Source organism: Lissotriton helveticus, chromosome 1_1, assembly GCF_964261635.1.
Source record: "Lissotriton helveticus chromosome 1_1, aLisHel1.1, whole genome shotgun sequence".
NCBI lineage: Eukaryota > Metazoa > Chordata > Amphibia > Caudata > Salamandridae > Lissotriton > Lissotriton helveticus.
Genome location: NC_136057.1, coordinates 1,533,498,807 through 1,533,526,272, shown reverse-complemented (window position 1 = coordinate 1,533,526,272; position 27,466 = coordinate 1,533,498,807).

Here is a 27,466-nt window from a genome sequence, read left to right as displayed (position 1 = left end):
CCCGCTCTGTGGAAGTAAGACAACGTCGCCTTGAATACAGCAGAGAGAACAAGTCTATCCTGCTCTGTCATGTATACACCTAGCTCAGGCTATCACGAAGCTTACTACCAGAGCCAACTAACTGTCATAATCCTATCTCCATAATCTAGTCACAAGGACTCAACCAACATCCCTTCGGGTATAGCAGCTGATGACTGCCTACTACACCCAGTCACTAAAACTTAATTAAATAGCTGGTGTGTTCTTAGGGTTGTAAAAGAGCACACTAAAACAACCTTTGTTAGTGTCTATATGCTGTGAATCATAATTATCAACAGCAGAAACAAACCAACCCCTAAGAAAACGTGTCAGTTGCTTACCTGTCCGTCGTTGCCTCTGGCCGGTACCGAGTCAGGGGGAGGCAACGAGAAGGACAGGTACACTCTTTAAGAATGGTCAAGAAACTATACTGATCGGCCAATCAGCGAGGGTTCCATAGGAAGACCCTCGTGTATGTGGAAAAATGTTGTGAAATGAGCAAACCCTACCTGATACCTCATGAAATATGTTCACACGGTAGGCGAGCTCTTACTTGGTGCAAAAAACAGCAAAAATGCCAGTATAGCGGACGCTCCACAAAATGCGTCCTCTCGCGATACTGCTAGAACTACAGAATGACGTCACGCCCTAGTCATCTGTAGTTCAATCAATCGCTGGTACACTTAATCTAAACAAATACACAGCCTGTTGGTCTCCATAAATGCGTATGCCTACAGACTGGTCCGTGTCTCAAATAGTTTGCCCGTCTATGAAATGTGTAGTCTATCGCCTCGGGTCTACAAATTAACTACAAAGTGACATCACGAAGGAAATAATTGTAGTCCAGAAGGTCCGGGAACAGTCTGTATGCCAATTTTCCTTTAACTAGATACTCTGTGCAGAATAGAAGCTAATAAAGGTGGGGGCGTCAAAACCGCATTCATGCAGTGTGTGCACAAAAGTTAGCTAGAGCTGTTATAATCTAGTGTGATCGACATGTTGGACCAACTCCAAGGGGACTGCACTGCTCGGTCATATGTAGTTTAAGAGTACCTTAAACCCCTAGATGCAGTCAGGGTTTCAAGGTATTAGTGTCTCGCAGTGGTGCGCATCACACCTATGAAATGTGTAGTCTATCGCCTCGGGTCTACAAATTAACTACAAAGTGACGTCACAAAGGAAATAATTGTAGTCCAGAAGGTCCGGGAACAGATTGCTTTTAGGAGTGGATGGAGTATATACTTCTCCAGGTGTGGGCTATGCACTGACTTCCTTAGGGGCTTGTATACACTTTCTACTGATTACTCCATCTTGTCATCTATACAATATTTGTGCACACACTGCATGAATGCGGTTTTGACGCCCCCACCTTTATTAGCTTCTATTCTGCACAGAGTATCTAGTTAAAGGAAAATTGGCATACAGACTGTTCCCGGACCTTCTGGAAACAATTATTTCCTTTGTGATGTCACTTTGTAGTTAATTTGTAGACCCTAGGCGATACACTACACATTTCATAGACGGGCAAACTATTTGAGACACGGACCAGTCTGTAGGCATACGCATTTATGTAGACCAACAGGCTGTGTATTTGTTTAGATTAAGTGTACCAGCGATTGATTGAACTACAGATGACTAGGGCGTGACGTCATTCTGTAGTTCTAGCAGTATCGCGAGAGGACGCATTTTGTGGAGCGTCCGCTATACCGGCATTTTTGCTGTTTTTTGCACCAAGTAAGAGCTCGTCTACCGTGTGAACATATTTCATGAGGTATCAGGTAGGGTTTGCTCATTTCACAACATTTTTCCACAAACACGAGGGTCTTCCTATGTAACCCTCGCTGATTGGCCAATCAGTATAGTTTCTTGAACATTCTTAAAGAGTGTACCTGTCCTGCTCGTTGCCTCCCCCTGACTCGGTACCGGCCAGAAGCAACGGCGGACAGGTAAGCAACTGACACGTTTTCTTAGGGGTTGGTTTGTTTCTGCTGTTCATAATTATGATTCACAGCATATAGACACTAACAAAGGTTGTTTTAGTGTGCTCTTTTGAATTGAATTGAATTGAAAATTCCATTTATATAGCGCATAACCACCCGGAGGCCTCGCAGCGCTTTCGACTGATTTCTGTGTGCGACTGCAGGGTAGGATTAGTGCGCTTTTGAAAACAGATGGGTTTTCAATTCTCTCCTAAATGACATCAGATTATTATTTTGTCTGAGGGATAAAGGCAAGGAGTTCCATGCCTTCGCCGCTGAGTGAGTGAAAGAGCGGCCACCCCAACGGGCTCTCTTGATTTTTGCTTTAGTTGCCAGGTGCAGTGAGGCTGAACGTAAGGTTCTGAGCGGCACGTAAGGCGGTATTAAAGGGTACAGTACTGCCGGGCCAGTTTGGTGAAAAGATTTGTGCAGAATGCACATGGCCTTGAATAATGTTCTGGAAGCCACTGGGAGCCAGTGAAGCTCCTTTAGGTCAGTTCTCGCCGACTGCCAGCGGGGGATATTAAACAATAAACGTGCGGCACAGTTTTGAGTGACTTGAAGTTTTTTTGTCACTGTTGCCGGGGCCCCTAGATATAAAACATTTCCGTAATCCAGGCGGGAGAGTATCAGGGCCTGGACCATGACCCTCCTCGCCTGGAATGGGAGTAGAGGGAGCACTTTCCGGAGCATTTTCATTAGCCCCACACATACAGAGGCAGTTTTAATGGCTTGGAACGAGAAGTCCAGCGCTCTGTCCAGCCAGACTCCCAGACTCTTTATCTGCTCTTTGGGAGGAGGGGGGGCACCGAGACACAGGGGCCAGTCGGCCACCAAGGAGGTGGGAGAGGAATTACCAAGTAACATAATCTCGGTCTTCTCTCCATTGAGCTTGAGGTGGGAGAGTTGCATCCACCCAGCTACAGCCTCTAGACATGGACCCAAAGTGTTGGACGAACCCCCCTCGTGGTCCAAAGAGACCACGATTTGGGTGTCGTCTGCGTAGGTGACAATCCGCACACCAAAAGGGAGAACTATCTTCTCCAGAGGCTGCATATAGACATTAAATAGCGTGGGGCTCAGGGAGGAGCCCTGAGGAACCCCACAGCTGAGCGGATGCTTTGGTGATGCCACCTCGCCTTCAAATACCTGAAAAAAGCGTTCCTCTAAAAAAAGGTCAGCCACAACAGGGCCGCGCCCGACACCCCCATGCCACTCAAACGGTGTAATAATGTGGCATGGTTCACAGTGTCGAATGCGGCACTGAGGTCCAGGAGTATAATAGCTGTTTTTCCGCCTCGGTCCATTATGGCTCTGGCTGCCTCTGTAACCGCTAAAAGAGCGGTCTCAGTGCCGTGCTGTGGACGGAACCCTGTTTGGGAGACCTGAAGCAATTTGTTGGACTCCAAATAGTCCCCTAATACTTTGTTAATATGTCTCTCCAACAGCTTACTCATCCACGGAAGCAGCGAGATAGGGCGGAAGTTGGATAGATTGTTAGAATCCAAGTTCGTTTTTTTTAGCAAGGCCCTTACCATTGCACACTTCCATGTGGATGGTACAGAGTTGGAGGTAATGGAGGTGTTGAGAACCTCCAGCAAACAGGGGCGAATGGTATCCATTGCTTTTACTAAGGTCTGGGGTGGAGCAGGGTCATTTGGGGATCCTGAGGTGACCTTCTGGACCAAGGAATCTAAAGTGTTCGGGTCCAGGAGGGGAAAGGTGACCAGGGAGCAGGATGGATGCGGATCTGAGACTGAGGTGGACGGTAAAGAGGTGCCCTCACCATTTGTTGCTAGTTGGGAGTAGATAGCCTGAATCTTCTGCGAAAAGAAAGTAGCACCCCTAGGGGAGTTAGCTGCCGTATTAATTTTAGTTTCATAAAACTCGGCTTGGGCAAGTTTTATTCTACTCTTATAGTGCCTTATAGCTAATCTGTACTCTGATTCTCTAGATTGGGAGCGGTCTTTCCGCCATGCTCTCTCCGCTTTCCGGCACGTTTGTTTCAGAGTCCTAAGGGCAGGAGAGTACCAGGGAGCAACTTTTGGCCTTCTGATTGTTTGCAAGGAGCGCTTTGGAAGGACTAGATCTAGTGAATTGGAGATCCAGTTGTGAAAATTAAGAACTGCTAGGTCAGGGTTCTCAGTTTTTCGGGGCAGTTGTTCAGAAAGGGCCTGTTCCCAAGTATGAATTGAAAGCGCACTCCATTTCCTACCCCAATGCCTATCATAAATTTTAGAGGTAGTGGGAGTGTTGATAGACCATATAAAGGGAATTAGACAATGATCAGACCATGGCAATGGTACCGGTGTTTCCACAGAAAGCTTGTCCAAATTACTAAAAACATGATCCAGAAGGTGACCCCTATTATGTGTCGCCTGAAACCCCTTTTGGGTCAGACCAATAGCTTGATTGACCAATAGCTTTTACAACCCTAAGAACACACCAGCTATTTAATTAAGTTTTAGTGACTGGGTGAGGTAGACAGTCATCAGCTGCTATACCTGAAGGGATGTTGGTTGAGTCTTTGTGACTAGATTATGGAGATAGGATTATGACAGTTAGTTGGCTCTGGTAGTAAGCTTCGTGATAGCCTGAGCTAGGTGTATACATGACAGAGCAGGATAGACTTGTTCTCTCTGCTGTATTCGAGGCGAGGTTGTCTTACTTCCACAGAGCGGGGTCTCATAGTTCCTGAGCCAGTTCCAGGAGAGGTGAGGTCTGGTCCCCGGGCATACTGGGTGAGTAGATACTGTCCTTAAATATTGCAGTTCTATGGATATGTTATCTTAGACAATTGGTTTTAACAGTTGGTTCATCCTGTGTTTTTTTCATTAAAGATGTAGTAAACACACCAGGTGTCACTGAGGAGAATTAACAGACGACGGAAACTATATCCTTTGCTGTTGTTGGTTTATATTCACTTTAGGTATTATTAGATCTTCTGTTGGCACTTTTTCACTATATGCAGGAGCATTATCAATAAGAACAGAGGCCCTGAAGAAAGCTTAGGGTCCTTTTCCCACAAGGCTGAAACATGTTGGCCCCCATGCAGGTATTTGGTTAAACTGCTAGGTATAATTTTGCGCTGTTCTTGGTTTTAACAGGAAGAGGCCGTTTCTAATAAAAAGGTCCTATTTTGGTTCTCTATCCTATTTTATCTCACCACTTTTGTTTTTTTGCACTGCACTTGATCCCATCAGATTAACATTATATGGTCCAACAGTGATTGTGGGTCGCAACCCTATTCCATTCAGGGTACGATCAATGTCTCAATGATCCAGAGACACACGACCCTTAGGATGACCAAATGATAGTATTGATCACTACAAGACTTTGATGGGAATCCTATAAGAGTTTGATCCACAATCACAGGTGGCCCACTGTTAAACATGTTTTGCCCTCTGTCAGAACTACTCAGTCTTGACGTTATTTTGATGTACTACATTAGAATAGAGAATAAGGAATCTCCATGATATTCCCTGCAGAGACCCCTAGGTTTTCTTGTTGTTTATAAAATCTGGATAAACACATTATGGGGTCGATTCCGATCTGGTAAAGAGCGCTCCGATTAGCTGTACGGAGCGTTTTTCCCGTACTAATCGTACACCTACAACGTCCCCGTTCGAACGAGCAAGTACGATCCAAACCCAAAGCGCCACTCCGTACGACTCGTACCAAACACCGTACAACTAGAAAGTACATACGGATTCACTCCAGCCGACGCAGTACGCCATGTCCGTACATAAATTGGCAGCCATTTCCGAAACCAGGAAGTACGATCCATGTTGACGACACTCCGTACGGGCCTTTTGCTACGAGAGCTGTAAACTGCCGTAAAAGCAGAGTCCGCCACTAACTGCACCCCAGTACGTGACATACACGACATGAACCCCACCGACCGTGCCATCCGAGCCCTGTACGCCTACGACCTCGTACATAGAAACCGACGACGGCGCAGACGGTGAGTACAACCCACCGCAACAACGGAAATATACCTGTACGGTGCGCCACACGCCAGCGCATTTCACCATTGCAATAGGGATACGTGCCGCACACACGTCACAAATCTCGGGGTACGGTGCGTCACACGCTAGCGCATATCACCATTGCAATAGTGATACGTGCCGCACACACATCAGAAAGCTCGGGGTACGGTGCGTCACACGCTAGCGCACATCACCATTGCAATAGTGATACGTGCCGCACACACGCCGAAATATGGGGGCACGGTTCATCACATCTGAGTGGTGGTTGGAAAAGACCCCCAGCAGTGCCCAACAGTGCCCAACAGTATAGGGGGAGGGTGCAGAGGACTCCCAGCAGTGCCCAACAGTATAGGGGGTGGGTGCAGAGGACTCCCAGCAGTGTCCAACAGTATAGGAGGTGGGTGCAGAGGACTCCCAGCAGTGCCCAACAGTATAGGGGTGGGTGCAGAGGACTCCCATAGGACTCAGCATAATCTGGAACCTCCTGAGGCACAGCTGGGAGTAGCGACAGCTTTGTTTTACTGTGTGATACTTTGTTTTTAAAAATTCACTTTCACTTACCGACCCCCTCGGCACCTAAATTTCTTGGCGTAAGCAACCCGCACAGCGGATTCAGCGGTGCCACGGGCGAGTGTTTTTCTCCTCCTTGCCGCCATTCCCAAAGCGACAAGACATGCCCACTTGGGTTGGCCACGCCCCCTCCACCAGGTATATAACGCGCGCTGAGTGCAAGTGCAGCAGCATAATCTGGAACCTCCTGAGGCACAGCCGGGAGTAGCGACAGCTTTGTTTTACTGTGTGATACTTTGTTTTTTAAAAATCACTCTCACTTACCGACCCCCTGGGCACCTAAATTTCTTGGCGTAAGCACCCCCGCACAGCGGATTCAGCGCTGCCACGGGCGAGTGTTTTTCTCCTCCTTGCCACCATTCCCAAAGCGACAAGACACGCCCACTTGGGTTGGCCACGCCCCCTCCACCAGGTATATAACGCGCGCTGAGTGCAAGCGCTGCAGCATAATCTGGAACCTCCTGAGGCACAGCCGGGAGTAGCGACAGCTTTGTTTTACTGTGTGATACTTTGTTTTTAAAAATCACTCTCACTTACCGACCCCCTGGGCACCTAAATTTCTTGGCGTAAGCACCCCCGCACAGCGGATTCAGCGCTGCCAGGGGCGAGTGTTTTTCTCCTCCTTGCCGCCATTCCCAAAGCGACAAGACACGCCCACTTGGGTTGGCCACGGCCCCTCCACCAGGTATACAATGCGCGCTGAGTGCAAGCGCTGCAGCATAAACTGGAACCTCCTGAGGCACAGCCGGGAGTAGCGACAGCTTTGTTTTACTGTGTGATACTTTGTTTTTAAAAATCAGTCTCACTTACCGACCCCCTGGGCACCTAAATTTCTTGGCGTAAGCACCCCCGCACAGCGGATTCAGCGCTGCCACGGGCGAGTGTTTTTCTCCTCCTTGCCGCCATTCCCAAAGCGACAAGACACGCTCACTTGGGTTGGCCACGCCCCCTCCACCAGGTATACAACGCGCGCTGAATGGAAGCGCTGCAGCATAATCTGGAACCTCCTGAGGCACAGCCGGGAGTAGCGACAGCTTTGTTTTACTGTGTGATACTTTGTTTTTAAAAATCACTCTCACTTACCGACCCCCTAGGCACCTAAATTTCTTGGCGTAAGCACCCCCTCACAGCGGAATCAGCGCTGCCATGGGCGAGTGTTTTTCTCCTCCTTGCCGCCATTCCCAAAGCGACAAGACATGCCCACTTGGGTTGGCCACGCCCCCGCCACTCGCTGTTCCCTCCTACAAAGTATGTGCATCTACAGGAAGCGCAGCGGACGAGCGCAGCGGGCGTGACGATTGCGCGCCGAAGGAGCGCATAAGGCAAGCTCGTCTGCGCTCATCCGTGCCGAGACCGGGCCTCGGGCCATACCCCCTACATCTCAGGCTAAAAAGACCATACACTATAGCGCGGATACCCTCCGCAGCATAAGGTCTTTAGGAACTGACTGCGGCATGCACCGTTATCCTGCAATAGAACTTCCAGATGCCTGCCCAAAATGTAAACTATCTCTTAAACCCAGACAGGCCCAAGAAACGAAGCAGGAATACTGTATGTTCATGTTAAACTGCAGATCCCTGCCTAAGCATAGGGTGGAGATTGACCTCTTGTTAGAGGAGCGCATGCCTGACGCAGTGTTTCTCAGTGAAACATGGCTTGCGACAGACTCCGATCCTGTCTTAGTGACAGCCCTCCCTCCTGGCTTCCAAATCATCCAACAGGACCGGCCCGAGGGGAGAGGAGGAGGACTAGCAATTATATTTAAAGAGCAGTTCCACTGTCGACTTATCCCGGAAACAATTCCAGACTGTGAGAGCCTAGCCTTCACGCTGGAACTTTCTCCTCATAACTGCTTCTCGGGCACAGTAATATATCGCCCCCCCCCAAGCAATTCCATAACCACCTCCCTTCAACCGTTGCCGAACGTGTCAGCACTGCCGCTAACTACACCTTGCTAGGAGATTTCAATCTCCATTTTGACACCACGTGGGATCTTACCGCTATGACACTCGCTGACGACCTAGCCGCCCTACAATTAACCCAACGCGTGAAGACTCCGACTCACACGAAGGGCCACTTATTGGACCCTGTGTTCAGTAACTGTGCAGACCTTGTGGTTGGACTTCCAATCTCCCTCCCATGGACTGATCACTCATTGGTGCCCTTTACCTGGACCACCTTTAAGCCACCCCTTGCAAAAGCCACGATAAGACACGCCAGAGCCTGGGCGCGGATACCAGTTGATGAATGGACCAGTAAGCTTGCTAGTGACCGACCCTCTTACAACGAGGATCCCTGTCGGGCCAATCAGGCTTACGAAGATTGGATCACACAATCCCTGGAAGCCACCCTCCCTATGAGGAAAATCACGCTGAAACGTCCCCGTAAAACAGCTCCCTGGTATTCAGCGGCTCTCAGGGAAAAGAAACGCCAATGCAGGAAAATAGAAAGACAATGGCGTTTAGACTATTCTTTGGAAGTAAAAATTCGTTACCGAGAGGCACTTAATGCCTACAAAGCCGAAGTCAAAGCTGCCCAATCTGTATACTTTTCTGACAGAATCATAATAGCCAAATCCAAACCTAAGGAAATTTTTCAAATACTGAAAAAACTTACTAAACCCCCTTCCCCCTGCCTGCACGAGGTAAAAACTACAGCCCAATGCAACGACTTGGCAGAATTCTTCCACCAAAAAGTCAACAAAATCTACGCATCCTTCCCCTCTATAGCCTCTGCCCCTTCAGCCCAGGATCAAACAAACCTGATGGACACTGTATCAGTCTCCCCACATGTATTGGACTACTTCCCCCCTTTAGATCTCGAAACCCTGGAGTCCGTGGCTCGCAAAGTAAAATCGGGGTCTCCAAGCGACCCGGCACCTCCTGATGTCATGATGTTAGCCTCCCAGGTCACTTTACCTACCATTATGGACCTCCTGAATGCATCCATCACCTCTGGCACTGTCCCTCCCGCTTGGAAGTGGGCCATGGTCCGCGCCCTGCTGAAAAAACCTAATCTGGATCCAGCGGACTTTAGCAACTATCGGCCCATTTCCCTGCTTCCCTGGGTGAGCAAAATCCTGGAGAGGTACATCAACCTCCAGCTGGTGAATTTTCTTGAAAATAACCAGCTGTTGGATGCCACCCAGATGGGTTTTAGACCCAGACATGGAACAGAGTCCGCCCTCCTAGTGGTCACCGAGGAATCCAGAAAAATCCTAGATCAGGGAGGATCAGTGGCAGTGATCCTCCTTGACCTTAGTGCGGCATTCGATACGGTCAGCCATGACACCTTGCTGAGCCGTCTTTCGAATGTCGGAATAGTGGATAGGGCGTGGCTCTGGCTAATATCATTCTTGAGTGACAGATCATTCCAAGTATTTGATGGAGAGACAGCGTCCACCAGTAGGCCTTTGAGGTGTGGAGTCCCTCAAGGCTCCTCCTTAAGCCCCGCGCTTTTCACATCTATATGAGACCACTGGCTGAGGTTGTTCGTCCATTCGGGATTAAGATTATTTCTTACGCGGACGACACCCAGCTGGTGGTCTCACTGGCGCAGGAGGCCGATCGGCCGCTATTAGGAGGGCTAACAAAGTACTTAGAGGAGGTAAAGGTCTGGATGACTTCGTCAACCCTCAAACTCAACGGGGATAAAACGGAGCTGATGCTCCTGGGCCCCTCGAACCCCACCTTCTTCAACTCACTGTGGCCCCCCTGTCTAGGCACCCCTCCAGTACCGAAGGACAACATCAAGAGCCTTGGGGTGTGGCTGGATAAGAGCCTTTCCTTTAACACCCAGGCTACAAAGCTCTCGGCTACCTGCTTTGGCCTTCTTAGGATGTTGAAGAAAGTCCTCCCTCTCTTACCTGGGGAGGCAAAGCAGGTAGCCATTCAGGGCCTGATACAGTCCCGTTTAGATTTCAATAATGTCCTCTAACTTGGGGCCCCGGAGTACACCCTACGTAGACTGCAGATAGTGCAGAACTGTGCGGCCCGCACACTACTACGGCTTCCACGCAGACTATCAGTCAAAGCGGGACTGATTAGCCTGCATTGGTTGCCAGTACGTAAGAGAGTCACCTTCAAGACGATGTGCATTGCCCATCAGGCTTTTTGGGACACAGGACCTATGATTATCCGTGGCATAGTAAACCAATACCAACCAAGCAGAAACCTTCGATCTAGCCAGGCCTTTATGGCTATAGCTCCGAGAATAAAAAAGGCTAGGTCCGGAGGAAGGACGTTCACCTATAATGCAGCCAAAACCTGGAATTCACTTCCCCTTAATATCAGATCCAATCCCAACCTTTCTTCATTCCGAAAACAACTAAAGACGTTTCTGTTCAACTTCCCTCAGTAAATTTTAGCCAGCTACCCTAGCACGCTATTCCCATTCTGGTTCCTAGCGCTTGGACGCCTCCGGGCAGCAACCGCGCTGTTATAAATCTACTTTTCATTTCCCAGCAGTGGCCAACAGTACCCAACAGTATAGGTGGTGGTTGCAAAGGACTCCCAGCAGTGCCCAGCAGTATAGGGGGTGGGTGCAGAGGACTCCCAGCAGTGCCCAACAGTATAGGGGGTGGGTGCAGAGGACTCCCAGCAGTGCCCAGCAGTGCCCAACAGTATAGGGAGTGGGTGCAGAGGACCCCCAGCAATGCCCAATAGTGCCCAACAGTTTAGGGGTGGGTGCAGAGGACCCCCATCAGTGCCCAACAGTATAGGGGTGGGTGTAGAGGACCCCCAGCAGTGCCCAACAGTATAGGGGGTGGGTGCAGAGGACTCCCAGTAGTGCCCAATAGTATAGGGGGTGGGTGCAGAGGACCCCCAGCAGTGCCCAACAGTATAGGGGGTGGGTGCAGAGGACCCCCAGCAGTGCCCAACAGTGCCCAACAGTATAGGGGGTGGTTGCCGAGGACTCCCAGCAGTGCCCAACAGTGCCCAACAGTATAGGGGGTGGGTGCAGAGGACTCCCAGCAGTGCCCAACAGTATAGGGGTGGGTGCAGAGGACTCCCAGCAGTGCCCAACAGTATAGGGGTGGGTACAGAGGTCTCCCAGCAGTGCCCAGCAGTGCCCAACAGTATAGGGGGTGGGTGCAGAGGACTCCCAGAAGTGCCCAACAGTGCCCAACAGTATAGGGGGTCGTTGCAGAGGACTCCCAGCAGTGCCCAACAGTATGGGGGTGGGTGCAGAGGACTCCCAGCAGTGCCCAACAGTATAGGGGATGGTTGCAGAGGACTCCCAGCAGTGCCCAACAGTATAGGGGTGGGTGCAGAGGACTCCCAGCAGTGCCCAGCAGTGCCCAACAGTATAGGGGATGGGTGCAGAGGACCCCCAGCAGTGCCCAACAGTATAGGGGGTGGGTGGAGAGGACTCCCTGCAGTGCCCAGCAGTGCCCAACAGTATAGGGAGTGGGTGCAGAGGACCCCCAGCAGTGCCCAACAGTATAGGGGGTGGTTGCAGAGGACTCCCAGCAGTGCCCAACAGTATAGGGGGTGGGTGCAGAGGACTCCCAGCAGTGTCCAACAGTATAGAGGGTGGGTGCAGAGGACTCCCAGCAGTGCCCAGCAGTATAGGGGTGGTTGATGAGGACCCCCAGCAGTGCCCAACAGTGCCCAACAGTATAGGGGTGGGTGCAAAGGACCCCCAGCAGTGCCCAACAGTATAGGGGGTGGGTGCAGAGGACCCCCAGCAGTGTCCAACAGTATAGGGGGTGGGTGCAGAGGACCCCCAGCAGTGTCCAACAGTGCCCAACAGTATAGGGGTGGGTGCAGAGGACCCCCAGAAGTGCCCAACAGTATAGGGGAGGGTGCAGAGGACCCCCCGCAGTGCCCAACAGTGTCCAACACTATAGGGGGTGGTTGCAGAGGATTCTCAGCAGTGCCCAACAGTATAGGGGGTGGATGCAGAGGACTCCCAGCAGTACCCAACAGTATAGGGGGTGGGTGCAGAGGACTCCCAGCAGTGCCCAACAGTATAGGGGGTGGGTGCAGAGGACTCCCAGCAGTGCCCAACAGTTTAGGGGGTGGGTGCAGAGGACCCCCAGTAGTGCCCAACAGTGCCCAACAGTATAAGGCGTGGTTGCAGAGGACTCCCAGCAGTGCCCAACAGTATAGGGGGTGGGTGCAGAGGACTCCCAGCAGTGCCCAACAGTATAGGGGTGGGTGCAGAGGACTCCCAGCAGTGCCCAATAGTATAGGGGGTGGGTGCAGAGGACTGCCAGCAGTGCCCAACAGTATAGGGGGTATAGCAGCAATCTTGTTACCAGTCCAGGGAATGCATGGCTTGACAAATATGGCTAGACTGTTCCCATGAGGCACATGGATAGACAGATTTGCACATGGCCATGTTTGAACTTGGGGGCAGAGTGTGCAGCAGAGAGGTGATGGCTAAAAATCTGACCTGTTGACTGTGTGTGATTATATGATTGGCACAGAGGCTACCTCCATCACCAGACACCTTAGTGAAACTCCTCACAGTGGCATCTGTACCCAGACCATTCAGTTGCTAGCACATAACACACACTGGCTGTCAAGTGAAGTGGCACACATGGACACAATCTAGAAAATGGCAAAGCTAATGGGCCTACAATTGTGAATGTCAGAAACATTGATACATTATTGACACATCTGCAACCAGATGGGAAAAGTGAATACAGTAGTGTGGACACCAAGCCAAAACTGCGTAGCACCACCAAAACATACATGTATCATAAAAGGCTGTTGAACAATCATCTCTGGGAGCCAATAACATTGCCTGTAAATCCTACAATGACTACATTCTCCAGCAGCACAGCCTAAGTGCATAGTGACAAGTCCACATCAGATATGACATCCTCAGCACACCACTGACAAGGCAAAACAGTTGGTCCCATCACACCTCCCATGCACAACATCCCAAGCACTCCATCAATGTGAGTAATACTGCCCAAGTAGTAGAAAATATGAATCTGGCTCTCAACAACTGGGAAGCTATATAAAGTAAGCCAAGGTCACATTGTCTTGCTGCACATCAATATTAGTCCCAAAGAACCTGCAACATTTCTTGTGAATATGCACACACGCACTGCCCAGTGTGAATATGCACAAGCCAAAATTTGTATACATGGACAGTGTGCACATGTAGCTATCATATGAGAAATACAAAGCATACCAAGGACAAAGGCCACTGATGCAGACCCGTGCAGAACTCCTTGTTGAGACTCATGATCAGTTCCAAGTTATCATGAAGGGCAACCACAGTGCACAGGTTGTTGAACAGTTAAGGTACCAACAAGTGTCACAGACCCCCCTCCAGCATGATGATGTGCTAATCAATCTGCATACTAATACCTTTCTTCCCTAGGAGGAAGTGCAAAAATATGAAATAGACAAAGCAGGGGCCAAATGTGGAGGAGGGAAAGGGATGTAAAAGAGCATTAGCTTAAAAGGGGGCATTGAAATGACAATGCATAAAGTGCCTGTATGACCACACCACCCCAACTGTGGGAATGTTACCAGGCTTGCAAACACTGCAGGTAGCATGTGACACACATGACAGCAAACAGACATGTACCTACCCTCTCCTTGCTGCTGTCCCTCCTGCATCTGCCTATGGAGGTCAGGGAAAACGACTGCCAGGACCCAGAGCAGGTTGGGGGTGAGGTGACGTGTGCCTCCATGCCGGCGTGGAGCCTCAAGCTTCAGCTGCACCGGGGCGATACGACGGGTCCAGCGCCGGATATCCTGATACCTCTTGCGGATGTTCCAGACCCTGCGGTAAGGTCCCCCCTCAGACCTGACATCCCTGACAGCCCTGGCAATGTCCAGCCAGATGTCCTCCTTCTCATTGGCAGATACCTGTCAGGAATAAAAAGTGAAAGTACATCAGTACACCTGCTCAATGTCCCAAAGACACACACTTGCCCCACATTGATGATAACAACAGGGCAGAGGATGTAGACAGGACTAGTATCATTGTTCATGTGAATGTGACCTGTGAGCAAACAACAATGCACTACATGCCTGTGACAGGCAACAGATGCCCTAGGGCTTTCAAACCACTTACTGAGCATGGCTAACACTGAACAAGGTATGCTTTTGCAGGGTGGTGTACAGCACGTGACATGCTGGCACATATCCCACTTCACCTAAGAACTCTAAGCAGACCACACATTCTCAAGTGAATGTACTTAGCACAATGCCGGTAAGCAGTAAACACTATTTAGATACATCATTCAGTGCATGGTAGATATTTTAATGTACAGACCAGTCACTGTATCAAAACTACATTGCCCAGCAGTGCCCAACAGTATAGGGGGTGGGTGCAGAGGACCCCCAGCAGTGCCCAACCATATAGGGGGTGGGTGCAGAGTACTCCCAGCAGTGCCCAGCAGTGCCCAACAGTATCATGAGGTCAAGGCGGATAACATTGTCATGCATAGTGTGGAAAATGATGATGGACTCCCTGCAGGCATTCATACACACCACAAACCCAAGCACAGTGAGTAGCATGGATGGCACTAACCAATTGACAGATAGCAATTATGAGTAGGCATGGCCCATGCGCAAGTGAATGCACTAATCAATGGTACATCTATACTGAAGTCATCACAACAATTGTGCAACTGTCTGTAGTGAAGATCTCATGTGTCACAGAGGAAGGGACACTCTTTTGGATAATGTCTGTATGCAAACTGCACACATACAAATCTAGATAATTATCAGAAACATTGGGATAGCACAGAGATACCATGGTCCACCTCATTCCCATCTGATAAATAGACATCTTTCACAATACCAAAACATTAATATTACACCAACTTGTAGGCACACAGTACCTAAAGCAATTCCCTGAAATGCAATAGTTCAGACTGAAAAATAAAATGCTTTATTCAGCGCCAATATGTAAAAAAACAAATAAATGAGTCCAGCCGCACAGAAGGCCAATGGCCAGCCAAAAATACACTCCATAACAGTGGTGACTTGGTGGAGACTGTCACCCCAAAACTTGCCTGCACATGGTGGACTTAGAGGTCCGTGGACCCATGGGGGGCATCATCGGAATCTGGGTCCGGCACCACGGGCACAGGAGAGGGAAGGGTATGTGTAGTGGGCGCAGGTGGGGAGGATTCCTCCACAGTGTCAGGTTCATCGCAAAATGTTGCAACATATTCAGCGCTGCACACTGCTGCCAGTTCTGACAGGCTACCACTTGAACCCGGGGACACAATGGTAGTGGAGGTAGAGGGCTGTGAGTCAGGTGTAGGGTGCCTGTGGGTGGGTGGGTGATGTGTGTCCCCTGTCCCTGTGAGTGTGCATACATCCCCCTGAGATTGGGTGAATGGAAGTATGCGCTTAGACTTACGTGTGGGTGTGCTGGGTGTCTCTGTTGGGGTGTGTGATCTTGTGCGTCTGCGTGTATGGTGGACAGGGATGGGGGAGGGGGATGTGGGTGGGTCAGAAGGAGTGGGGGGGATTGACGCTGCAGGATGGCAAGTGCTGACGTCAGTGTTGAGTCCATGGACGCCAAACTCCGACGTTGATCAGACATGTCAACTGACATGCCCTCCATGAATGACAACAACTGTGTCATTATTTGTCCTTGGCCATGGAGGACAGTCAGCATTGACGCCTGACCAACTTGAATCAGCCGGAGTAGGTCAACAGACTCAGCACCGAGGGCAGTAGGGGAGATAGGGGCAGGGGCTGCGGTGCCGGGGACAAAGGAGACACGGGGAGTAGAACGGACTCTAGGGCCCCTAACAACTGGGAGGGTGGAGATCGGTCTGGAGGAGGAGGGGACAGACATAGTTGCAGTAGATGGCATTGCTGCATATTACCCCTCCTCCTGGGAGTCAGAATCCGAGCCGTCTGCATGGTAGGAGGTGTCGTGCTCATGAGGGTCGGCCCCCTGACTCCCCTCACCCTCTGTGCCACTACCTCCCTCCGACTCCTCGAAGCTGGTGGCACTGTTGCTAGGTCCCTCTGTCCGTTCTGTGTCTGTGTCTCCTCCAGGTTGTGGTGATGATGCTGTTGGCAAAGAGAAAATGAACAATATATCAGTCACCTGTCCACATCATACATTTCAGCAACAAAAAATTTGGGGGCATTTCTAATCATGGCATGCATCATGAGTCACATGCCACATAACTCTGCACATATATAAGTCTAGTAATGCGCAATTGTAAGAGACACTACGCTCATTGTATACAAAGATCAAAGTCACAGACCAGGCCACAACTTTGATTACAGTCACAATGATGAGCCACTGCCTGTCAACAGGATAGGTGTTGAGCAATCACCGTCAAGTTGCCCACTCTGCCACCCAAGGCCAGAGATGGACATGTTCAAATCTGTTTTAGCCTGTGCCACATGGGAACAGTCTTGCCTGGAGAGGCATGTGATGCCATCCCTGGAGCTGAAACAAGTTTGCCATCAACTCTCACTGGCATCACAGCTGGATACAGCCAGGCGTGTGTGAAACACAGATGTGTATACAAACAAGCACGGCTGAAGACGGCTGTAATGCCAGAAAGTTGTAGCAGCAATCTTGTTACCAGTCCAGGGAATGCATGGCTTAACAATTATGGCTAGACTGTTCCCATGAGGCACATGGATAAACAGATTTGCCGTATGGCCATGTTTGAACTTGGGGGCAGAGTGTGCAACAGAGAGGTGATGGCTAAAAATCTGACCTGTTGACTGTGTGTGAGTATATGATTGGCTCAGAGGCTCTCACCATCACCAGACACCTTAGTGAAACTCCTCACAATGGCATCTATCCCCAGATCATACAGTTGCTAGCACATAACACACACTGGCTGTGAAGTGAAGTGGCACACATGGACAAAATCTAGAAAATGGCATAGCTAATGTGCCTACAATTGTGAATGTCAGAAACATTGATACATTATTGACACATCTGCAACCAGATACGAAAAGTGAATACAGTAGTTTGGACACCAAGCCAGAACTGCGTAGCACCACCAAAACATACATGTATCATAAAAGGCTGTTGAACAATCATCTCTGGGAGCCAATAACATTGCCTGTAAATCCTACAATGACTACATTCTCCAGCAGCACAGCCTAAGTGCATAGTGACAAGTCCACATCAGATATGACATCCTCAGCACACCACTGACAAGGCAAAACAGTTGGTCCCATCACACCTCCCATGCACAACATCCCAAGCACTCCATCAATGTGAGTAATACTGCCCAAGTAGTAGAAAATATGAATCTGGCTCTCAACAACTGGGAAGCTATATAAAGTAAGCCAAGGTCACATTGTCTTGCTGCACATCAATATTAGTCCCAAAGAACCTGCAACATTTCTTGTGAATATGCACACACGCACTGCCCAGTGTGAATATGCACAAGCCAAAATTTGTATACATGGACAGTGTGCACATGTAGCTAACATATGAGAAATACAAAGCATACCAAGGACAAAGGCCACTGATGCAGACCCGTGCAGAACTCCTTGTTGAGACTCATGATCAGTTCCAAGTTATCATGAAGGGCAACCACAGTGCACAGGTTGTTGAACAGTTAAGGTACCAACAAGTGTTACAGACCCCCCTCCAACATGATGATGTGCTAATCAATCTGCATACTAATACCTTTCTTCCCTAGGAGGATGTGCACAAATATGAAATAGACAAAGCAGGGGCCAAATGTGGAGGAGGGAAAGGGATGTAAAAGAGCATTAGCTTAAAAACTGCATTGAAATGAAAATGCATAAAGTGCATGTATGACCACACCACCCCAACTGTGGGAATGTTACCAGGCTTGCAAACAATGCAGGTAGCATGTGACACACATGACAGCAAACAGACATGTACCTACCCCCTCCTTGCTGCTGTCCCTCCTGCATCTGCCTATGGAGGTCAGGGAAAACGACTGCCAGGACCCGGAGCAGGTTGGGAGTGAGGTGACGTGTGCCTCCATGCCGGCGTGGAGCCTCAAGCTTCAGCTGCACCCGGGCGATACGGCGGGTCCAGCACCGGATGTCCTGCCACCTCTTGCGGATGTTCCGGACCCTGCGGTAAGGTCCCCCCTCAGACCTGACATCCCTGACAGCCCAGGCAATGTCCAGCCAGATGTCCTCCTTCTCATTGGCAGATACCTGTCAGGAATAAAAAGTGAAAGTACATCAGTACACCTGCTCCATGTCCCAAAGATGCACACTTGCCCCACATTGATGATAACAACAGGGCAGAGGATGTAGACAGGACTAGTATCATTGTTCATGTGAATGTGGCCTGTGAGCAAACAACAATGCACTACATGCCTGTGTAAGGCAACAGATGCCCTAGGGCTTTCAAACCACTTACTGACCATGGCTAACACTGAACAAGGTATGCTTTTGCAGGGTGGGGTACAGCACGTGACATGCTGGCACATATCCCACTACACCTAAGAACTCTAAGCAGACCACACATTCTCAAGTGAATGTACTTAGCACAATGCCGGTAAGCAGTAAACACTATTTAGATACATCATTCACTGCATGGGTGATATTTTAATGTACCCCCCAGTCACTGTATCAAAACTACATTGCATCTCTCTGTCCCATGAAAACACAATGACTGCAGTGACACTCACACATTCATCACTCACCTGATCCCCTGGTTTCCCATACAGCTTGCTGTAGTTGGATAGGAGGGCATCCAGCAGGGCCTGGTTCTCCTCCTCACTGAATGCAAGTGCCCTCTCCATGCTCAGCAAAAACTGGGTCCAGGGAATGCAGAGACAGCAGCTGTGTTGTCCACTCCTATGTTGTGCAGGCAAGTGCCCTCTCACAGTCACATGCAGCCTTAGATCTGTGCTGCTGAGGGGCTGTCATTCTCAGGAAGACAGTGTGATAGGGCACATTACTTTGCATCCTATGTATCATCCAATCCCATTCCACATAAGGCCCTGACACACATTTGCATGGTTTGAAATTTTTACTCTAGCTACACAACAAACAGTGCAACATTGTATAGTTTCGGCCAACTGGATTTTGCAGGACACCTGTAGGACACTCAAATCTCTGTTTCCTTGACAACCAGCCTGCATTCAGTGCATCCAACTCATCCCCTAGGTGTTCCCTATGTTTTTTCAGGCATCCACACACAAGTACGGTGCGTGAATCGTTGCAAATGCCATGTTTCGATAGTGATATGACCCGTACACCCGCACGCACCAGTGGTGTACGCTCCAGACTTGTATCACGTATGGGCACAATGCATTGGTGAGATGAACCGTATACCCGCACGCACCAGTGGGGTACGCTCCACACGCGTATGGGCACAATGCATTGGTTATACGACCCGTACACCCGCACGCACCTGTGGGGTACACTCCAGACCCGTATGGGCACAATGCATTGGTGATACGACCCGTACACCCGCACGCACCAGTGGGGTACGCTCCAGACTTGTATCGCGCATGGGCACAATGCATTGGTGATACGACCCGTACACTTGCACGCACCAGTGGGGTATGCTCCAGACTTGTATCGCGTATGGGCACAATGCATTGGTGAGACGACCCGTACACCCGCACGCACCAGTGGGGTACGCTCCACACGCGTATGGGCACAATGCATTGGCGATACGAGCCGTACACCCACACGCACCAGTGGGGTACGCTCCACACGCGTATGGGCACAATGCATTGGTGATACGACCCGTACACCCGCACGCATCAGTGGGGTACGCTCCAGACATGTATGGGCACAATGCATTGGTGATACGACCCGTACACCCGCACGCACCAGTGGGTTACGCTCCAGGCTTGTATCGCGTATGGGCACAATGCATTGATGATACGACCCGTACCCCCGCACGCACCAGTGGGGTACGCTCCAGACTTGTATCGCGTATGGGCACAATGCATTGGTGATACGACCCATACACCCGCACGCACCAGTGGGGTTGCTCCAGACGCGTATGGGCACAATGCATTGGTGAGAAGACCCGTACCCCCGCACGCACCAGTGGGGTACGCTCCAGACTTGTATCGCATATGGGTACAATGCATTGGTGAGACGACCCGTACACCCGCACGCACCAGTGGGGTACGCTCCAGACTTGTATCGCGTATGGGCACAATGCATTGGTTATACGACCCGTACCCCCGCACGCACCAGTGGGATACACTCCAGACTTGTATCGTGTATGGGCACAATGCATTGGTGATACAACCCGTACACTGGCACGCACCAGTGGGGTACGCTCCAGGCTTGTATCGTGTATGGGCACAATGCATTGGTGAGACAACCCATACACCTGCACGCACCAGTGGGGTACGCTCCAGACGCGTATGGGCACAATGCATTGGTGATACGACCCGTACACCTGCACGCACCAGTAGGGTACGCTCCAGACTTGTACCGCGTATGGGCACAATGCATTGGTGATACGAGCGGTACACCCGCACGCACCAGTGGGGTACGCTCCACACGCGTATGGGCACAATGCATTGGTGATACGACCCGTACACCCGCACGCACCAGGGGGGTACGCTCCACACGCGTATGGGCACAATGCATTGGTGATACGACCCGTACACCCGCATGCACCAGTGGGGTACTGTGCGTGTCAAATGCTCCAGTGAATGCATGTGTACGGTGCGTTCCACATGCTCACGCATGGCACCATTACTATAGTGTCAACAGGAACACACATGGCAAGGATGTGGGTGTGAGTTCATTATGAGAATGTCCATGTATGTATTTGCATGGCAGACCTACATGAGCAGGCCCCCTGTGTGGCACACAGTCATATAGCAGATGGCATGTGAACTAGTGGCACTGTTGATGTGTGATGGGCTGTGGAGACATGACATTTGTGACGGGCCACTATGTGGTTTACATTACCTTGACACTTGTCACATGAGTAACATAATGAACATGTAGTTATTCACATGAACACTGTGATGGCACACTCTTCATTACGGACATCCGTCACATGATGCCAGGGACATGGGCACTGTCTCACTGTACCAATTGACGCTATGCATGACCCTGTGTGACAATGTAATGTGTGTGCCATGTAATGTATTGGACATGCTGTTTGTATCGGGTAAACGTCATCCTCTATAGGTGCATCTATGATGGGTCTGTGTCGTGATAGCAAGTGTCTTACATGTACGCACATCATGCCACAGGGGCATTTCAGCAGCTCAGGTGTGTGATGGCATCATAGAGCATTTGGCCACAGACATACAGATCTGCATTGAGAGGATGGTTGTGGTGTAGTATTGTAAAATGCAAAACTCATGCACAAGATCACTGAAATGTGAAATATAGAGCACATGTGACGTGGGTGTGTTCCGTGCAGTCAGCTGTCTGGATGTGTTGACCACCTTCACATGCAGGTCACGTGACGTGTGTCACTGACGCAATACATTGGTCTGCCAACTCTGACATGCCCAGATTATCTTTTGTGTGCATGTCATGTCCATTTTACAGACAACAGGGGAATCAGTTTTGTTGTAAGAGTGCCAACTAGCTTGCATAACTGTCCATGATGTATAGCCCACGGCAGGTTCATAAGTGTTTTCATTTGTGTAATCAGTGTTGATTGTGCTATGTACATTGTAAATTTTGTTGGCTGATAGTTGTACACATTTTTACCCACACATGTCGGGCAGGGCACCCCCTCTGCCAAGGCCGTTGCTTGACTTGGATGCCATGAGGGAACGGGATTGCATCCGCCGCTACAATTTTCCGCAGGAGTTGATTCAGAATCTGACGGACAGGCTGGAACCACATTTCCAACCGCGACACAGGTATCCAACTGCGCTGACACCCAAGGTAAAGGTGATGGTAGCCCTACACTTCTTTGCCACAGGTATGTTCCAATTCACCATAGGTGATGTGGGGGGAAGTCCCAGACCATGTTCAGCCGTGTCCTCCGTGATGTCTTAGCTGCTATGTTGCAGCACATTGATGAATTCATTAAGTTCCCTACTCCACAAGAGTTGAACAATGTCAAGGGTGCATTCTATGCCCTGGGACACAAGCCACATGTAATTGGGTCCTTTGATGGGGCACATGTTGGACTGGTGCCACCACAGGCTCAGGAGCAGGCCTTCCGCAACCGGAAACATTACCACTCCATAAATGCCCTGGTGGTGTGTCTTGCTAACATGATGATTTCCCATGTTTGGGCACGTTTTCCAGGATCATGCCACAATGCATTCATCATGAGGCAGAGCAGGGTACCACAGATGATGCTGCAGCTGTGCAACCATCGGGCATGTCTTGTTGGTGGGTATACACTGTTACTCATGTATGTCTCAATGTAAATCAGCTCTCTCATGGCTACTCATTGCACACTCATAGACATGATGTATTGTTGTAGGAGACGCAGGATATCCGAACATGCCGTGGCTCATGACTCCACTACACAATTCCAGAACTGCCGCAGACCAGCGTTACAATAATGCACATGGCCAGACCCGGCGTGTGATCGAGCGTACGTTTGCACTCCTGAAGAGCCGTTCAGGTGTCTCGACAAGACAGGCGGATCCCTACCATACTCCCCGCTCAAGGTGTGTGACATCTTCACCGTGTGCTGCATGCTGCACAACATGGCAGTGGAGGGGGAGGTGCCACTCATCCTGGATCCTGATGAAGAGGACCATCCGCCCATTGAGGACGAAGGCCTTGGCCAGGATGCTAGCGATGAGGAGGAGGAGGATGATATCCGGATTCAACTCATACGCAACTTCTTCTCATAATGGTGAGTACCTGTATAAGTGTGCAATCTACTACCATAGAGTGACATGTGTAGCATAATGTGTGTCCAGCAGACTGTGCACAATATCACTTTGATGTTTGTGGTGCTGTGTCACACAAGTGACGATGTCATGCCACACACATGAGCACAATGATTGAAGTTGGAATGTACTAGTGTACTACGTTGTTAGTGTATTGTACGTGACCATGTCTGAATGAATCTATACAGTACGTGACCCCTTGTGTGCCTGTCCTTTCCAGGTCACCCGGGCTGTTGTCTGTTTGTGTCATCTTGGTCCTCCTGCAATTCCTCTTGATGATAGCAATGTCAGGTGAATCTGCGTACCCTGCACAGTCATGTGGAAATGTCAGTTTGGGTAAGGATTCCAAACAGGCAGTTCATTGTTGGTATGGTTTGTTATTGTGTAGAAACTGTTTGTGCGCATGTTGTAGGCCCATACATACATGTCACATTGCCATGTATCAAATTGCATGTAGCGCCACTCCCTGAAGTACTGGGTTTTTCAGAACCCAGCGGTGCCAGGGACACACCCTAAGACTTCGGGTCCTTCCTGTTTCAGACTACAGAAACTCAGAGTCTTCTAGGTGAAGTCAAAGACCAAGTAACAGGCATCCTAGAAGTACATCACAGTGTATATTCTCAGGAGACTGCTCAATCTTACAAAACCAGCCTTTTCTTTTTATACAAAATATTATGCTTCAGGCAAACATTCCTTATTTTACAGTTGACCATTCACATATTTTCAATACAAAGAAAAAGCAGAGTCATGATGACAAGCCCATATTCCAGTTTGTTCGGCCCACAATCAATTACCCGGCAAGGCCCAGTATTTTCATCAGATATCGACGAAACCCCAATAAAAACGGGCGCCTCCTCCTCGTAAAGTAAGTCATAAAGAAAGAAACAGAGGCAGGTGTGTGTAAGATTAGGAAGGGTTTGTGTGCGATGAAGGGTTTATGGCATGTTGTGACTTGATACTATCTCGACCGGCCACTGGGAGAGGAACTGACCGAACAGGTTTGGCCCCGGGCAGTGGAGTCAGCTTGCCCAGGTCGTGCAGAAGTCAGCAAAGGTATACGTGTCCTTCAGACTCGTTTTTGGCCTTAGTCTCCGGCCTATGTGAGGGCAATCACAAAATGGCTGCCGCATACAAAATGGAACACGAGGGTTCAGGACGAGTTTCCTGATTCCAGGGTTATCTCGTCACCCGAATGCGACGAAAATGCTCGTACATAGTGTACTCGTCATTCTCGGTCCGCTGATACCCAAATCGTCATGATTCGACGATGTTTATGACACGGGTCCAGAATTTTCAGTACCACATCCCATGACAAGACAGTCACCTTATTTGACAGTCATCTGGAGTTGAGTTTTGAATTTGGTGAATGCATCAATGTGTGTTAACATTGACCCTGACACTTTGCAGATGGCACGGGTTGCCATTGTGTGTGACATCACAAACACAGGCACTGTGGAGAATTGCTGCCTCACTGTGTGCAGCAGGATGTGTCAGAATCATCCACTCAACATTGTGGGCCAGTACAGTTTGATTTCCTGTGAACCATGTTGTGCCGGTGTGGGCCAGTGTATATCCCACATGTTCTGTCAACTGTCCTGTGAGTCTGTTTGCATGGATGCATTGCCCTTTGTGGCAGTATGTCATGTCACTGTCACATCGTTACCTCAGTGCCGGTGGACAACACTGCTTCGCTAGCCTTCTCAGTAAATTGATGTTAACTTTCCTTTCTCATGATGCCAGGTATGTTGCGCTGATGACATTACAACGATGGCCTGTAGCTAATGTTCACACTTACGTGGCAACAGTCCGTTGAGGTCACTGTCTGAAATCTCTTCTGCCATGCAGCATATCCTGGTCACGGTAGGGTTGTATCTTTTAGCATTGTTCCTATGTACTCGCAGTTGAGTTTGTTTACACATGCTTGTCCTGTCTAGCATAGTAAGGCACAGTTGCAAGAGGTAATGACTGGCCCCTATGGGGCTTCCTGGTGTTTAGGTTATTTGCTTCCTCATTTGATGAGCTGCTTACGGCTCTTGCGGGTGATGTCTACTTTCCCTTCATGACCCTCACTGATTCACAGGGCTGAGTACGGAGAGTTGGCTTTGTGTCATTTGCACTGCTATACTTCACAATTACTGAGATAGCGAGCATCAATCATACACTGTGACGTCGTTCATGACTGCATGGATCTAATTGCATTGTAGCAGCCTAGTGAGCGTCATACATGCTCCATTTTGGTGACAACCTCTACCAACTCTCATGTGTCCGTGTTGAAGGATCTGATCTTGTCTCATTGCAAGATCTGAGATCAGTAATAGGACACAGTGGCAGTGGTTACACTACACAGGTGTGAGCGGTGCAGTGTAGGTGCCAAGGTAAAATGTTAATCTGTAACTGAAAGTATGGAATCCTTATGCTTGATTTGCTTTTTTTCAGATCTCCCTCCCTGCAGTTCCCATCCTCACCTTCCCTCACCTGATCGCCCTAATGTGTCTGTCATTAGTAGTCAGACCAAGGGGATATTGGGAGATGGAAACCTTCCAGCATCACACCACTCTGATGGTCACAGGTACGGACAGTCCCTGGCAGTTGTGTGGAGAGTGTATAACCAGCATTACAGGTAACATCATTGCATGAGTGTTATAGTTGTCAGAGCAATGCCACTGGCCATGTAAATTGGCTGATGCAGCATGGCCTTGCAACTAAGTTCATACTATTGTTTTGGAACTGTGTTTCACACTGTACATTGTGCCTCATTGCTGTCACCACCGGTATCTTTCCAGACTGCATGCGTTCAATATGGCATTGTTTACAATTATTGTTCATATGTGGTTATGTGTACAGTGACAACAAGCATGCTGTTCGTAATGGCTAATGGACCATATTGTGCATGATGTACATGGTTGTGTATGTGTTGTGTTGCTTGCTACACACAACGTGCAGGCTACAGCTGCTGACGCAGTGTGTCCTGTGCCCCGCTTGGAATTATGGTGACTGGTCCTGTGGCCGTGATGTTTATTCAATGTTCACACATTTGCTGGGACTGACCCATGGTTAACCAGCCACTCCAGGCTCACATACACATGTCAATTATTGCCTAGCAAGAATCCTTGGGTTGTGTGGCTGTTTGGCATGTTCTATCGCCCCTTCTGCCGTCATGTGTTCACTCCTCCCGGCTGCAGCATCCCCAGCCACAACGCTGCACTGTGTGCCCCAATCCAGCCACACTCACCTATGAGATACTCATCCATCCATCCATCCATCCATCCATCCATCCATCCATCATTGAAGCATGCCGCAGCTTGTCTGTGGCACTGTTGCACAACCTCCATGTCAAAGGCAGGTCCATCAGCACCTGCAACATGCACACTGCTAGACACTCAGCTCATTTGATGACACATGTGACCGCATCAGTAGGAAGTTGTTTAGCTAGCAAGTCCCTCCCCTTTTGAATAGTGTAGGACGATTGACTTTGGCTATCATAGGGATACCAGGTGCACACACACATTAGTTTCACCTTAATTGACATGAGGGGACATAGTGGTTGCTTATTTTTGCACCATATTATTATTAGTTAGGGAATCACTGTTTGTATTTTCCTCTTTGTTCTTTACTCAGACGAAGACAGAGTGGCCGATGATGAGAAGTAGGTAAACTGGCAATTGTCTATCAGGAACCCCCTCGGTGTTGCTACTGTGAGGCACTCTCTCTTAGCTCTCTTCATTTTTATTTTTGTGAGTGGGATCAGACCTTGGTGTAAATTTGATGTAAACGTGAAACACACCATGACTCTATGGATTAGTGTAAAGGTACACCTCTGAGGCAGTATTTTGAATTGGCCATGTAACTCTGCCATTGGTTGTAAGGAATTTGTTGGGAGTTGGTTTAGGCGTTTTTGTTGTTGAACAGTGTCTGAATGGGGCGCAGAATTTTCCCTTTGTATCCACTTAGGCTCCTTTTGATTGAATGACACATGTGACACAACAGACTCATGCCCCAGCCAACCCCCACACAGAGAACAGCAGACAATCATCCACCTGGTAACACGCTACCACAAACACACCCATGACAGCCTCTCAGGCTGTGTGTGCAACTCATACTGACAACACGATGCAGCCACACTTAACAGTGCGTGTACGTATTACCAGGTCATGTGC